Raw genomic sequence first — 10,269 nt, forward strand, 5'->3', positions numbered from 1 at the left:
CCTTTTTATTAGCGGCAGAGTTCAGAAGAAACACTTTGTCGTTTTTTTTTGTTTTTTTTACAGTGATGTTTCTTCTTTAAAATGATTACATCAGAACACGTGGCTTTTATAACACAACTCATTTTCTGTTAACATATTAAACCCATTGAAGACGTGCGCTGTGTGCTTCCCACTATTGAAGTTTTGCAGACTTTGTGGTAATTTGCATTTCCCTCAGTAGACATCCAGACACGAATCCAACTGCTCCCAGCATGAAATCTAATTTGCACCAAATTTCATGCTCAGGCCTGTATAGTTATTCTCTGCACACTGATTTGAGGTTCCTCACTTTGTTTAGGGAGTCCTAACAAGCGGGAACACAACATCTTTGCTTTCTGCGTCAAATCACTTTGATTATTAATATTATTAAGATCCGTGAATAAGGGACATTTCTGCAGCAGAAACCCAAGTACTATAATTACTTCTATGAAGATATCTAGCAAAAGTGATTGCAGTAGTCAATATGTTTCCCCAGCATGTCTATCAAACTTGTCTTATTAGCTGTAGGTTTCTGTGGACTGCCTTAAATGTCACAGGAAAGAATCCATCATCCGCCGATCATGAAAAGTCTGAAACATCAGGGCGGATTTGGAACGATATGCATCTTTTCTCGACTGCCACTGTGTCAGGATAATTGTATCTTTGCTCATTCGACAACGCCGCTGAGCGGTGGAGACAGAGAGCGTAATGAGAGAGATAAAAAAGGGGGAAAGGTGTAGGTGTGGAGGAAGAGAAAGACGAGAGGAGGAAGGAAGACACGCGTGGGAGTCGTGCGGCAGGTGTTTGAAGATGCCGAAAGAAGATGATGATGAGAACAACATGTCACATTTCCCTAAGAGGATGCCTTCCCTTTCATTTAATTTCCTTCATTTTCTGTTTTTTTTTCCTTTTCTTTATTTTACTTTCCTGATTTTCTTTTTTCCTTCTGATCCACTTCCTTCCTTACACCCCTTTCTCCACTCTTCCCACTCTTTTAGTTCACATCATTTTGCTTTAATTAACCATCTTTTTCTTTCCAGTTCTTCATGTTCCTTTTATTTTCCATCCTTGACCTTCCATTAACTTTGTGATCTTTTTAAATCCTTTGTCCTTTCCTTTCCTACCACATTTCCTTTCCTTTGCCTTCCTTTAACTACCCTGTGTCTATGACTTACACTCCTCCTCGGCCATTATTCTCTCCCTCTACCCCCCTGCCTCAGCCTGCGGTGTTTAGTCAGAGTGTCGCCTCAGCACTGCGGTCTAATCTCTGGCCGTAGAGCTTCTTCGTCTGTCTGAGCCAACCAATTGGACAGAGTGCTAACAACAGGAGGAGGAAATAGCTCTCCACTGTCTTGCCTTCCTGCTAAACACAGGGAGCTCCCGTTTCTGCGTGGAGAGCTCTGTTTGCTCGGCACGAACCGTCGGTGCTCCCCCCGAGGTTTGGATTTACAAGGTGCTTCTTACTGAGGACAAACCTGCATGCAGTGAAGAAAGTGGAGCATCGCTGATCAGTGCCATCAGTCTAAAAGTTGGTTGAGAATTTTTTTTCAGGATGTATTTTAGGCCACCAGAAGCAACAGAAAAAAAAAAACAACGTTTGAGAGTTTTTCATTTGTTATATAAATAGGACTCAGGGCCAGATTTCTTTACCTATTCAGGCATTAGAGCACAAAAAGGGAAATATGTCCAATTAGAATTCAATGTTTGGCCTTTAAGTCGTAAAAAATAAAAAATAAATATTTCCTGTTGCTCTATCAGTCTATCACCTGACACAGCCCCCTGTGTAGTTTGGTTTGATAAAACCACAAACTTCAATGTACCTTATTGACATTTTACATGAGCGACCAGCATAATGCAGCACATAATCCCAAAGTCAAAGGAAAATCATACAAGGTTTTCAAAATGTATTACTGATAGAAATCTGATAAAAAGAGTGACTTCTATTTGTATTGAGTACCCTTTACTCTGATACCTCTAAATGAAGGTCACTTAATATGAGCGGAATTTAGTGTCGGCATATCTCTACATTAGTGAACAAACCGAAACATAAAGACCAGGAAACACAGCCGACAGTTCAGGGAGGAAGTTGTGGAGTTAGGATATAAAACAGTTTCCAACGTTTGAAAATCTCACAAAGCACTGTTTAATCTATCTTCTGAAAACGAAGAGTACAGCACAACTGCAAAGCTTAAAAGACAGATCCCTCTACTAAAATTAACAGAATGGCGAATAATCAAAGAAGCAGCCAAGAGGCCCATGGTAACTCTGGAGGAGCTGCAGAGATTCACAACAGGAAACCCACGTATTATCCCAGCACTCCAAAACTCAAGAATTCATGGGAAGCTGGGTAGCAGAAAGCCAATTTAGAAAGAAATTCACCAGATTTTTTATTTGCAGTTTTCCTCAAGTAACGTGGAAGACACAGCGAAAACGTGGAGCAGTCCAAAACTGAACGTTTTGGCCAACATGCAAAACAGTCTCTGTGGAGGAAATTCTCTGAAACCTTATACCTACAGTGAAACATGGTGGTGGTACCATAATGCTCTGGGGATGTGCTGCTTTAGCAGAGACAAGGATGCTGATAGGAGGTGATGGATGGAGCTAAATACAGGGAAGTCCTGTCAGAAATCCCGTTAGAAGCACCAAAAGATTTGAATCTGGAGATTCAAGGCAAATTAGGAAAGTAGGAAGGCTTTAGATCAAATAGTTTTTGTGTTAAAATGGCTCAGATCTAAATGTAATTTAGGATTTGTGTCAAGACTTGGAAACAGATGTTCACAGACTCTCTCCATCCAATCTGACTTAGCATGGGGACGTTTTGCAAAGAAAAACAAGTAAAAAATTACAGTTTCTACTAGAGAAAATCTAGTAGAATGAGTCGGTTGGCTTAACACAACGTTTCAGATATTAATTCGTAAAACAACACGTTAAAAGCCATGCATCATTTTCTTCCACTTTACACTTTACACATTTTACACACAAAGCACACAGTACTGCTTTGTGTTGGCTTGTCACATAATGAAGTCCACATAAAGTAAAGCATGTGGCTGCAATATGACAAAATGTTAAACTAACAATACAAAACGATGAAACACTTGCAATCAAATAAAACTGGTTAGCTATTTGAAAGAAAGCGTACCAAAAACGAGAAATCTTTCCTGTCTTGCATTACATAAAATAGACTTGCTGTATTTTTCTGGATGGTCAGACAAAACTCAACACCAGAATGAAGCATGTTGTCGGCTGTTTACGGACTTGGAAATGAATTAATTAATCATAAAGGTGGCTGTTAGTTCCAGCTCACCTGTTGACTTGGATCTATTTCAGCCTCTAAATGCCTCAGGAGGAAGTCTGAAGCAAGCCAGACAGCACATTTGCTTGACTGCACACATTTCATATCACTTTTAAAGGTCGCCATAATCTTCTTTAGCTGAATGTTTATGGTTGTGCTCAGAATGCCGGACAAGGCCTCGAAGGCAGACAAGCATTTAAAGGTGTAATCCTCGTGGAAAAAGGCACTTTGAGGAGCACAGTTGGCCCTGGTAACAGCCAGCGAGAGTTTCATTTTCTAGGAACATGTTGTGCATTTACATGTGTTTTCATTATTGATTAAACCCAGAGCCCCTCTGGAAACAGGCTCAGGCAGCCAGGAGTGGCCCGGCTCTGCCAATCTGCTCAGGTTCTGATAAACCACCTGGGAGTTCATGTGGAGCAAAATCCTCACCCTCCGTGTGACACAAATAACAGTGACGCTGTTGAGTGTGTGTGTGTGTGTGTGTGTGTGTGTGTGTGTGTGTGTGTGTGTGTGTGTGTGTGTTAGAGGGAACGGCAGAGAGAGAGAGAGAGAGAGAGAGAGAGAGAGAGAGAGAGGATGCTATTGTGTGAGAATGTGAATTAGGTCAAATGTTTGCTTGCAAAGATTAACCATGCCCCTGTGAGGAAGACGGCTGAAGCCTGCATGTGCAAAAGGGGGTCTAGTATTTACAGTGCTGCCTCTCACACAAACACCACCTGATATGGAACAAATATAATGTCTGTCGTCTCTTTAAACATTAAAGCTACTGCTGGGACTTCTCCATAAAATCAACCAAACTCACAGTGTGTGTCCTACAGAACAAGGTACGCCAGTCAGGCTTTCCGTTTCTGTTTCTTGCGAATTGCTATTTAATTTCAATAAAATCTACAGTCTCCCCCCCCCCCCCCCACACACACACAAAAAAAGGCTTGCTTCTAGTGACATCACAAAAGGCACGTGAACGGTGTTCTTGATGTTTTCTTCTCCTTTTTCATGTTTCAATCAAATTTCTCAATTTAAAAGGAGCATAGCACAAGTTTCAGGCTCCATCTGAATACCCTTAATTATAGCTCCTCGCTTCTGCTCCTTGACCTTTCATGGGATCAACGGTTAGAACCATAGACATCATATACGTAGACGCCTCGTTGGGCGGGTTCTGCCTATGCTGCGGATGCGTCAGAGAGTCCGCCATGTTGAATGTGGCAAATCCGCAGTTAGTCTGAGTCACTTAAACAGTATCAGAGGGACTTTAATCTCAGAATATACTTTATATTCGTATTATTTTTTATTTTTGTAATATTACAAGTTTATTTTTGTATCCCTTTGGCTTCATTCTCCTGAATTTATACTCATAAAGAATAAAAATAATTAAAAGAATCTAACCTGGCCCTATTACCCCAGGACTGAAATAGTTCTGCAAACTGTGACTATTCTGGAAATGGAAATATGATGTTTTTCTCATAATATTACCACTTTTTGTCTTTTCTTTTACTTTATTGCCCTAGGACTTTGTTTTTCTCATATTAGTAACTTTCTCTTTAATACTCCCCCAAAACGTCTGTTCCTAATCTGTGACTATACCAGAACTTAAAAGGTTCACATGTGACACGGTTTAATGAAATAATGAAGACCACAATGTTTAGATTTAAACATCGGCATCTTCTGGCACATTGGCGCAGGAATGAGGCATCTTCCGTCCCTACAGCCTTCTGAAAATGAACTATAAAGTGAGCGATCTCTTCTCTCCGGTCATTTTCGTTCATTTCTGTGAGGTGGGCTGTCCTTCTAAGTCATGTCACACAAAGGATTGTGGGATTCCTTATAACTCCTTAGTGCTGGTAAGGGACATTACGAGGTTTCTATGCTAAATTAGCCGTGAGAGGAAGCATACAGGCTCCTTTTCCTACGTCCTTCCTTATGCACTGCACCATTCGTACAACACTTATCATCGAGACTGCCGACGCACCTTCGATTTGGCTAGAGAATCTTAACCCAATAGAGGTATTCGGATGGAGCCCCAGAGTTTTTGCAGCGGTCTGCCCCCTCTGGCGACAAGCTGAAATGACACCAGTGTTGTGCTCAAGCATGGGAGAAGAGGAAAAGTATCTGCCGCTGTGACTAGACAGGTCTTTTGTTTAGTGGGGTAATGTCTTCTGAGGTAACAAAGTGGTAAATATTGAAGTTAGCCTGTGTTTTCTCGGTAATGCGTCAATGGCGGTGGAGACTCAGTAAAGTTGTCGGGTGAACAAGAGCGTGCAGCATCCCAGATCGCTCTCTAATGAATTGACTAATGGAGCCTATAGAAGCAACTGTGGTGAATGGAGGAAAACTGATATTAACACGTTGGGTAATTGTAAGTGCATGTATGGGAAAGAAGTATTTAACCTTAAAACTCGTACAATGTTCATTTAATGCATGTTTTAATGCTGCAGCAAAAATATTGAGTTGCGAAAAACTACATGGATTTCAGGAAGAGCAACTATTCTATTATCAGAGATTCTCAGTGACAAAATTTTGAGTTGCCAAAGAAATATAACCAAACATCTGGTTGGTTTGTCATCAAGGTGTTTTTTTTTTTTTACATCAAGATGTTGTTTTAGTCTGAACAATGCCTCCTCTGGATCTGCTGCATTACCCACTACTTCTGTCGAAAACAGACTTATCAGAAGCCCGATGCTCCCAATTAGCCCTTCCATGAAATCACCAGGAGCACAAAGCTCAGATCATCTCAAAATGTTTTTTTTTTTAAAACAATGGGTTTGCTGTACTCCTATAACCTCCCCATTTACTCAATCCCAGGCCAACAGAGCATCCTCGGGAGCCGATACCAAGGGTGTCCAACTCCTTAAGTGCCGTTGTTCTGCTTGTTTTATCTGTGTACCGTATTTTTTGGACCATAAGGCGCACCATAAATTTTTGAGAAAAATTTAAGGATTTTATGTGCGCATTATAGTCCGGTAATCCAAATCCAACTGATAAGAAGACAAGGAAGCTCCCCACGATGCACAGAGGGACCAACATAGAGTCTACCACAATAAGCCTGTACACCAAACAGAAGTAGGGAGGCCGATGTCTTGTAAGTGTCAAAGCTGCTAATCGGGATGAAAGATCAAAGAGCAGGGAGTATGTCAGGAATATGGCCCTCAGTAAAGAGCTGCTAAATGACTGTCTCAACCAGCAGAAACCTAGAGTGCAAGAAGAAGTCCAGGAGGAAAATTCATGCAGCGGCAAAATGTGGCTGTCGAATCAACAGGATAGCACAGAGGCACCAACCACGGCTGCAGAGGAAGAGACTCCTGGCACAAGGACAACAGAGGCTGGGGCCTACCACAGGGGACAGGACCTAAGAGGGCATGGAAGGATGTCTCTGAGACAGTCCAACACATGTAAGCCATAGTAGGTTAAGCATACGTGATACGCTATAAATGGAAAAGTGAACACAAAGATCTGTGCAGGGGCTGAAGGTCTCATGACCAAAGAGTGAAACACCACCAAGAGTGGCGGAGAATGATAAAGTTAAGATCCTCCGGGTCTTCCAGGCTTGCTAAGCGGACATAATGATGGTGGACAAAGTAGTAAAACTGCAAGAGCAACCTCAGAGCAACCTCAGAGCCCTCTGCCCAGAAGAGTGCAGTTCTAGCAACAGCTAAAATACTGTGCAGGACCCTCAAGGTCCCAGGACACAAGCTGGAAGTTGAATCTGAAAGGAAATCTGTGTAATAAACTGAAAATTAGGGTGATGGCAAGGAAGGCTTCCAACTTCAAAGACCCAGAGCGCATCGCCAAAGATAAACCCTCAAAATACCAGTGGAAACATACAACAAGCTGACCAGCAGTTATATGAAGGGTTTGATTACTGTAATTCTATTAATGAAGATATTTTCATTAGCTTGAGTTAGATCTGGAGACTATGGAGGGCATTAGAGTACAGCCCACTGCCACGCTCTAAAAAACAGTTTGAGATGATAAGAGCTTTATCAAAGGCCAAAGTTTGTGGTTGAAATGTCCCCCACACCATCACACCACCAGCAGTCCGAACTGTTGATGCAAGGCAGAACGGATCCATGCTTTCACGCTTCTTCCACCCAGTTCTGACTCTAGCAGCTGAGCGTTGCACCTGAAATCCAGACTCACCCAAGTCCAAACCGTTATGCCCAACGTTGGAGAGCCTCAGTTTCCTGTTCTCAGCTGACAGGAGTGAAACCTGACGTGGTCCTCTGCTGCTGTAGCCCATCTACCTCAAGGTTCAAGGTGAGATGGTGTTTTGCATGGTTGTACGGACCGGCTAATTGAGCTGCTGTTCCCTGTCTATAATCTCAAACCAGTCTGCCCATCATTCCTCTAACCTCTGACACCAGCATGCATTTTTATTGCGATGATGCATTTGAACTTCGAGTTCTCTTCGCCGCCACCTAAATTCCCCAACGGTAATGTTAGCTGATTTGCTGTACACATATACAGCTATATATTTACAGTCAGAACTTGTGCCCCAGTATCCTCTCAGCTCCGCCAACGCCCCTGCTCAGCATCATGTCTTTGCAGCATGGGTCTTTTTTTTTTTTTTTTTTTTTTTATCTTTTCATTTGCTAAAACAAAGATATTCATGCATGAAGGGCTTCTCTGAGTGTGTGTGTCCAGGGAGGCTGGCTCATGATGGTAACAGCTCAGCAGGCATCAATCACACTCAGACTGCTGGCTGGCCGGCTCGCCGCGCCTCTGGGCTCAAGCTGCAGCAATGCTGCTGACAACAGGTTACAAACCACAAACTCAAATGATGCCGAGCGACACCGACCTCCATGTAAGGGGATTTTTTTTTTCTACAAGCAGATAGGCGGTGACAAAAAAAAAAAAAAAAAAAAAAACAGGGAGGGGGTAAAATCTATCATGATGGTGTGCTTATTTTCAGGGTTTTGCTTCATTGAGCCTGCAGCTCAGTTCCTTTTGCCTCTTCTAATCATCAAAGCGTTTCCGATTAATTTCCAGATCAAAGTGTGGATGGGAGGGGGGGGGATGCTGTGTCCCCCGAGGTCAGCTGGTAACTAACGCGACAAAGCCAGTTCCCCTCCACACCCCCTATTAATCAGCCACCGTGGGGGTGAGGGAGGAGTGAGGGGACATCTTCAAGTGAAGATCTGACGCCGGTGATCTTTATGTGGCCCCGCGTTCACACGCATCCAACCGCTCCTCGTTAAAACACAATGAAGTTGTCCGAGGAATGCGTCTTGAATCCCCAAAAAATAAAGGCGATGCGGTGATGCTGAGGGCGGCTGCGCACGTGTGTTTGTGTTGGACGCATGAGCGGATCAGCGGATGGAGAAAAACAAAAAAGCCAGCACAAAGAGACAGCTTACATTTCCTCGAAGAATAAAAGATGCTTATCGAGCTGAATCTACGTGTACATGAATGACCCCCCCCCCTCCTCTTCCTCTTCCTCCCCCTCCCTGCCTCCCTCCAGCCTGTCACACTCAGCTCTGCGCTATAGCAGCCCCCCTGTACTCACTCAGCTCAGAGGTTTGGGGAGGCGCAGCATCAGCTCCGGTCGCTTCCTTCAGTTTCTGCTTCCCCTCAGACCAGCAGCTCGCTGCCAGCATAATCACCGCGGAACCGCATGCTGCGCTTCTTCGCTGGGCTTCACAGAGCGGGGATGCAGCATAGTTCATGTGGCATCCTTCATGCGCCCTGTCCGCGCACCCCCCAGCCAGCCAAGAGGAGAGGCTGGGAAGAGCTCAGCCTGCGTGTCCGTGTCCCCCCCTTGATCCTGATTCTTCTCCCACTGCTGCTGCTGATAAAGACGGCGCCGATGCTTCTGCGTCTCCAAAATTATCTCCAACTGGCGGGTTTGTGCTCCTCGGTCCCTTAAGCCCCCTCCATCTCTGCTCGCATCCCCTCAGCTCAGCTACCCTGCTTCCATGTGACACAGGCAGAGCTGGAGACCCCAAATTATTAACGTGCATTTTCGTTTCTAGCGCCACCCCCCGGACAGATGGGGACGTGCGACCAAAGAGGACTGATGAATGGACTGACTTGAAAGTTCATGATACTTGAAAGGTTGAGTTAAAAGATTTTTGAGCAGTTCATATCTCAAACTTCTTTTTCTTTTTCTTTTTTTTGTCTTCATTTAGAATAAAATCAGATTGATCTGATCTTGTCTGAAGGGACTAAGACCAAAAACAGGCTTTTGCGGTCTTGAAAATTTTTTTTGATTTTCAACATGTCAAAATGGTTTGCATAAACGCTATACAAACATTATTTTAAACATCATCAGGCCTGCATTACCTGGTTATTTACAGAGACACCAGTGATTACACACATGAGCGCTATATAGGAGGGGAAAAGTCAGGACAATTCCAAGGTCTTCTGACTGATAAGGGCCCAAAAAATGTTTTATATATAAATATGAGCTTTCTGGATGGTGATTTTTTTATTTTATTTTGGGACCCAAAATTGGTAAAGGCACCCCTGATTACACACACCAGCCCTCTTGCCTTTAGAATCACCTTCAATCTCCACGACAGGGATGTTGGCTATGGCAGCATCATAGAGGTGTTGTCAGCTGAACATCCACGATGCAGAATCTCCATTTCTAAAATGTGCTCTGCTGGCTTCGGATCCATTGACTGCAGCCGCCCACTGGATTATACAGGGAACACATTGTTCAGGAAACCAGTTGGAGATGATCTGAGTTTGTGCGTTATCCTGCTGGGGATAGCCATCAGGACCTGGTCAGCAACAATGCTCAGGTAGACGTTAGTGTTTGCATCCGTTGGTGCTGGAAATTAAGTTGGGGCTGGTGAGAAGTAAGATCTTCCTGGGTGAAAAACTGAGAACTGAGAAGGCTGCCCCAAAGTGGATGCTTTAGGAGACAAAAAGAGGGAATAAAAAAAAAACATCCTAATGAGGAAACACATGTAAACTGTTTTCTCACAATTCCAGCCCTCCTGATTCACACGCTGTTG

General features: G+C 43.5%; 1 protein-coding gene across 3 annotated transcripts in view; it reads right to left on the bottom strand.

Annotated features, from left to right (window-relative positions):
* The window catches only part of si:dkey-70p6.1 (uncharacterized protein LOC570575 homolog), a 34,190-nt gene extending 24,946 nt beyond the window's left edge, over positions 1-9,244 (bottom strand). For all 3 annotated transcript variants that reach the window (XM_021323095.2, XM_012875622.3, XM_012875619.3), the window contains exon 1: positions 8,814-9,244. The gene's annotated coding sequence lies outside the window, so the exon portion shown is untranslated. The remainder of the gene's footprint in view (positions 1-8,813) is intronic.
* Between the last annotated feature and the right edge of the window lie 1,025 nt (positions 9,245-10,269).

Source organism: Fundulus heteroclitus, chromosome 1 (assembly GCF_011125445.2).
Source record: "Fundulus heteroclitus isolate FHET01 chromosome 1, MU-UCD_Fhet_4.1, whole genome shotgun sequence".
Taxonomy (NCBI): Eukaryota; Metazoa; Chordata; class Actinopteri; order Cyprinodontiformes; family Fundulidae; genus Fundulus; species Fundulus heteroclitus.